The sequence below is a fragment of the Furipterus horrens genome, unplaced genomic scaffold (genome assembly GCF_987537825.1).
Source record: "Furipterus horrens unplaced genomic scaffold, mFurHor1.1.pri manual_scaffold_7, whole genome shotgun sequence".
Taxonomy (NCBI): domain Eukaryota; kingdom Metazoa; phylum Chordata; class Mammalia; order Chiroptera; family Furipteridae; genus Furipterus; species Furipterus horrens.
Window position 1 is genome coordinate 110,917,218 of NW_028327177.1, and position 6,548 is coordinate 110,923,765.

Here is a 6,548-nt window from a genome sequence, read left to right on the forward strand (position 1 = left end):
AAAATCCTGCAGTTTCTTCTGCTGCCCTGACCCCACTGGCTTTTACAGCCAAAATTTCTGGGGACTTATCTTCCTGGCACTAGAACCCTGGGTTGGGTGGTCTGGTCTGGGGCTGGGATCTCTCGCTCCCGAGGTATCCAATTTTTATCCACCACACATGAATGTGGGACCACCAGTTCCACATCTCCATGCCTCCTCCCTATCTGAATGAATGTGGCTTCTTGAAATTCTTGGTTGTCAGACTTCCATACAGCTCAATTTTCTGCAAATCTGGCTGAGATTTGTTTTCTAGTCTACTTGTATGTTTTGCTGTAGTTGTATGTTGAGGTGAAGCATGTTTACCTATGCCTCCATCTGGACCACTCTCCATTTTAAATTTTTAGAGAAAACTCTATATTGTTTTCCATAGTGGCTGCATTCCCATCAACAGCGCACTAGGGTTCCCTTTTCTACACATCCTCACCAGCACTTGTTCGTTGATTTATTAATGATAGCCATTCTGACAGGTGTGAGATGATGATGTCTCATTGTGGTTTTAATTTGCATCTCTCTGATGTCTAGTGATGTTGAGCATTTTTTTATATGTCTATGAGCCATTTGTATGTCCTCCTTGGAGAAGTGTCTATTCAGGTTCTTTGCCAATTTTTTAATTGTGTTATTTATCTTCATGGTGTCGAATCATATGAGCTCTTTATGTATTTTGGAGATTAAACCCTTGTCCAGTGTATCACTGGCAAATATGTTCTTCCATACAGTCAGTTTCCTTTTCATTTTGATGATGGTTTCTTTAGTCATGCAGAAGCTATTTAACTTGATGTAGTCCCATTAGTTTATTTTTTCATTTATTTCCCTTGCCCTAGGAGATACATCAGCAAAAATATTGCTATGTGATATGTCTAAAATTTTAGTGCCTATAGTTTCTGCTAGGATTTTTATGGTATCACAACTTATATTTAAGTCTTTTATCCATTTTGAGTTTATTATTGTGTATGGTATAAGTTTGTGGTCTAGTGTTATTTTTTTTGGATGTACCTGTCCAGTTCTCTCAACACCATATATTGAAGAGATTGTTTTACTCCATTGTATTCTTGTGCTTCTTTTGTCAAGTATTAATTGATCACAGAGGCATGGGTTTATTTCTGGGCTCTCTTTTCTGTCCCATTGATCTATGTGTTTGTTTTTAAGCCAGTACCATAATGTATTGATTACAGTGGCTTGGTAATATAGTTTAATATCAATTATTGTAATCTCTCCAACTTTGTTCTTCTTTCTCAGGATTGCTGAGGCTATTCGAGGTCTTTTTTGGTACTATATAAATTTTTAGAATATTTGTTCTAGATCTGTAAAATATATCGTTAGTATTTTAAGAGAAATTGCACTGAATTTATATATTGCTTTGGGTAATATGGACATTTTAATGATGCTAATTCTTCCAGTACATGAACTCTATATATGCTTCCATTTATTTGCATCTTCTTCAACTTTTTTCTTCATTGTTTTTTAGTTTTCTGAATACAGGTCTTCTTCCTCCTTGGTTCAATTTATTCCTAGGTACTTTATTTTTCTTGTTGCTATAGTAAATGGGATTTTTTTCTTAGTTTCTATTTCTGATAATTCCATGACATCAATTTCTGAATACTGACTTTGTATCCTGCTACTTTGTGAATTCACTTAAGTTTAGTAGTTTTTTTTTGTTGGAAACTATAGGGTTTTCTATGTAAACTATCATGTTGTCTACAAATAATGACAGTTTTACTTCCTCCTTTCCAATTTGGATGCATTTTATTTCTTTTTCTTCTCTGATTGTTGTGGCTAGAATTTCCAGTATTATGTTAAACAAGAGTGGTGAAAGCAGACACCCTTGTCTTGTTCCTGATCTTAAGGGAAAAAATTTTAGTTTTTGTCCATTAAGTATGATGTTGGCAGTATGCTTCTGATATATGGCCCTTATTACATTGAAGTATGCTCCCTATATTCCCACTTTGCTGAGTGTTTTTTTTTTTTATCATAAATGGGTGCTGGATTTTGTCAAATGTTTTTTCAGCATCTATTGATATGATCATGTGATTTTTGTATTTCATTTTGTTTATGTGATGTATTATGTTTATTGATTTGCAAATGTTATACCATCTTTACATCCCTGTATGCATACCATGTATAATCAAGATTAATGCTTGCATACATGAATATTCTTGTCAAATATTTAATTATTATATTACTATAGGACATACATTTAGTAATTGTGCATACGCCATCATATTACATTAATCCACAACAACATGACTACTCATGGAGAATTATTAATTTCTTTTCTCTTTTTTTTTATGCCTCAAACTACTTTTTATTTGCAACTACATGATTTCACACAATTCTTCTAAATAGTAACACAAAACAGATTTCCTTGTGTATAAATAACTTACATACTCTCCACAAAGTAAATGCTCAAAGGTGCTAGAAGAAATCGTCCAGCCCTAGAGTGTTCTCATATGCAACAGAGTTGATATACAATATATAAATACTCAAGTCCAATATTAAAAACTCAGGCGCTTGACTAACTTTAATAAAGTTCCTCAAACTATATCAATATATCTAAAGTGCATATTTTTTAAGAAAGATTATTCTCAATAACTTCTCTATAAAAATAAGTTTGATGATTTAACCCATCTAACTTTACTATTATGAGTATGAACTTTTAACTTTTAATATGTAGTCAGTCTTATTCTACATTCTCTCAAGACCAACAGAATCAAAAGCAGCTAGTGAGGTGCTAACATGTGAGGATTAATCCAGTGATTCTGGTCACGGTGCATTCTAGGAGGAGGCACCCATGTTACTGGAATTGGATGATATGATTTATTATTCTTCCTTCCTTGATTTGGATAACCAAATGGAACAGGAGGAGAGTAGTAACTCTGATGGCCATTCCCTCGGTACATTCCTGGCTTTTTTCTGGGCAAAGTGTGCCATATTGGAAGAAGTGGGAATATCAGTTCTGAAATCTGGTACATGGGGCTTAGGGTTGCAGTCATAGACTTCACTTCTACTTCCTTACTTGTCGTTTCTTCATCTGAAGAAGAGGATCCCAAATGATAATCAGAGGTAACCTTACCAAGGGCCCTGGTAACTTTCTTAGAGATTGCATGCTTGTTCTCATCTTAATTTTCAAAGTTGGCAACAATGAATGCATTGTTTTTTTCTCCATACTGACAGCAGACTTCACATGGGTCTACCCACAAAGAGAGCTCCTTTGGCAAGCCCAGGTCACTGTATGAGATGCAGCTATTCTCACAGGCTTTCAAGACATCAGGGTCAACTCTCTGAAAGTTATTGACATGAATGCATTTGTAGGCCTGTCCTTTTGAAGGTTTTTCAGGATACCAGTGATTTTTACACTTTTTCTTGAAGTATCAGGGTCAATTTCTCAGCAAATCTCTCAACTGCCTCTTTCTTCAACTTATCATGTTTTGAACTAGCCTTGTGAAAAAGAAGACAATGGCAGCAATTTTGTTCTTCATTTTTCTGCTGCCGCTGCTCTGGGGCCATAGATAAGGAGGCTATTAATTTCTTAATCTATCTACCTCCATGAAACCAACAACCCACCCAATAAGTACACACCTCTTTGGACCCGGCCCATTAATTTGGGGGTTCCTAGCAAGCTTCTACCTAAATGACATCTGGTTATTGCTTAAGGGTCATAAACCCAAGATCGCCCACACATTCCCCTTAAAAAAGACATCATGATGGATTAGTGACTAATCAGCCCATGCCACAACATAACTGAACTGTCATGCCTCAGGTAGGTTTTATGGGAGGGAAACACTTGGACTCAACTATGGCCATAGAGGCCTCAGAGTAAGAGCATACAATCAAGCTGGACTTCAAATGAACCTTGAATTACTACCATAATGGTAAGGAAATGCATACTACTAATGATTCAAAGACACAAATGGAAACAGATATAAATCATCACCCCCAGGACTTGATCATTGTGTATGATCTGTTTAATGTATTGCTGAATCCAGATTACTAATATTTTTTGAGCATTTAGCTCTATGTTCATCAGAGATACTGGCCTGTAATTTTCTTTCTTTGTTGTGTCTTTACCTCGCTTTGGAATTACGATAATACTGGCCTCACAAAAAGAGTTTGGAAGTCTTCCCTCTTCCTGAATTTTGGAATAGCTTGAGAAGAATAGTGTTAGTTCTTTGAATGTTTGGTAAAATTCACCTGTGAAGCCATTTGGTCCAGAGTTTTTTTGTGCTGGAATTTTTAAAACATTACTGCTTCACTTTTGCTAGTGGTTTTTGGTCTGTCAATGTTTTCTGCTTCTCTTGATTCAGTTTTGGGAGATTGTATATTGCCAGGAATTTGTCAATTTTACCTACATTGCCTACTTTTTTTTCCCCATATAGTTGTTCATAGTAATTTTTTATAATCCTTTGTGTTTCCATGGTATTAGTTGTTACTTCTCTTCCTTTTCTGATTTTATTTATTTGGGTCCTATCTCTTTTTTTCTTGATGAGTTTGGTTAAAATTTTGTCAATTTTATTTATCTTTTCAAACAACCAGCTCCTGGATTCATTGATTCTTTGGATTGATTTTCTTAGCCTCTAAGTCACTTAATTATGCTCTGATCTTGATTATTTCCTTCCACCTTCTCCCTCTGGGCTTTGTTTATTGTTGTACTTCCAGTTCTTTCAGATGTAGGGTTAGGTTTTTTATTTGAGATTTTCCTGTCTTCTTTAGGTAGACCTGTATTGCTATGAACTTCCCTCTCAAGACTGCCTTAGCTGTGTCCCATAGGTTTTGGGTTGTTGTGTGTTCATTTTCATTTATTTCCAGGTACCTTTTGATTTCTTTTTCATCTCATTATTAACACATTCATTATTTAATAACATGTTATTGAGTCTCCATGTATTTGAATGTTTTTGAGTTTTTTCTTTTTTTATGTATATTTTATTGATTATATTGTTACAATAGTTCCAATTATTTCCCCTTTGCTCCCCTCCGCCCAGCACCCCCCCTTCCCCAACAATCCCCTCCCCAAGTCCATGCCCATGGCTCACCCTTTCATATATTCTTCTTCTTTTTTTTAAAAATAATGAATTAATTAGTTAAATATTTTAACAATAAAAAATAACAATCCCTCCCTCTCAGACTTAAGACCCTTTACAATCTTATAAAGGACAATGGACGAAGGTCTCGAGCTCCTCTAGCTGCTTCAAGCTGGACATGGTCGTCGTCCTACCTACCCTTGGGTCAAGAAATCCCTAGTAAGAGTGGGGATGTGGAGGGGAGGGTGGCCTTCCCACAAGGGGAAGGATCGTGCAGACTCCAGGTTGGTTGGCTGTCTCTGGACAACAGCATGCTTGGTTTAACAGGCTGGCATCCTTGTTGTATTCTGGGGCAACAGGGTTAAAGGACATCATTCAATCCGTAACCACTAGATGACAAAAGACAGGTATTAATTTTTCAATGTCCCACATTAGCGAAAAGAAGGGCTTCTTTGGAGGAAGGTATGCCAGGTACATCTCACCTGTCCAAAACCCTTTTGCCCATTATACTTAGTTTGGACTGAGGGAAATATTTTAGGTTTCCCCCCTCTTAGGCCTCTGGGCTCTTTCTGTCCAAGCCATTAGGATAGAAAAGAGAAACCAGTTTTAAAGTGAAGCCCACAGACCACCCCGTTCTTCACCAACCCAGCCACTTAGTTCAGCCAAACCATTGAGTCTCAGGAGGCAGCAATGCAGACAGGATTAAGTGAGGCCTATACGTACAGACAATCACTCAGGTAATGAGATCGTAGGCTTATGCCCTTTGAAAACAGAAAACACATGTTAATTTATGTAACATAACCCACATACAAGTCTCTAAATCTGTAGGACTGTCTTATCGGAAAGACATCCAGTTGCAAGGCATTTGACATTCTTCTTGCCTGTAAATTAAACATCTTTGATAATGCCACAGACATAGTTTAACTTTCAAATGAAAACGAATTTTAAATGAAAAGAAACTTTAAAGACGGTTAGCTGCACTACTTTATAGTCTACCACTGGGCATTGTGATCTTCCTTGAATCGTGATTTTTCTCCCTAAAATTACCCTCCTTGTCATTAAAGGGACTGCATTAAGTTCATTTTTAATTTATCCTGTTCATTTGCATAAACACAACAAGAGCAGCAAATGATCACTTATGATCTTTAGTTCTGCTTTGCTGGAACTTACGTAAGGAACATTTAGGGTGACCTTCAGTCTGCCCTTCAGGGCACAGAAGCTGAGCTACATACCTGGCATTCAGCCTTGCCTGTAAACACCTGTCTTTTCCAGGTCCTCCTGGTTTTCCATTGTGCCTTAAGGTCCCTTCTAGCCATCTTTCAGGAAAACAACCTTCATTCCTTCCCTGGAAAGATTGCTATGGACCGCTCATCCATCCAAGGTACCAGGCCTTTTATCTCATGGACTTTTATTACCTTTGAAAGTCAGTCCCAGTTGCTCAGGGCTTTTTGGTAACAACCAAAGCCCAAGCATGTCTCCTTTAGGCATGACATT

At 37.0% G+C, this 6,548-nt stretch overlaps 1 pseudogene; it reads right to left on the minus strand.

Annotated features, from left to right (window-relative positions):
* Nucleotides 1-2,756: 2,756 nt before the first annotated feature.
* Nucleotides 2,757-3,515, minus strand: LOC150005058 (protein BTG3 pseudogene; annotated as a pseudogene).
* Between the last annotated feature and the right edge of the window lie 3,033 nt (nt 3,516-6,548).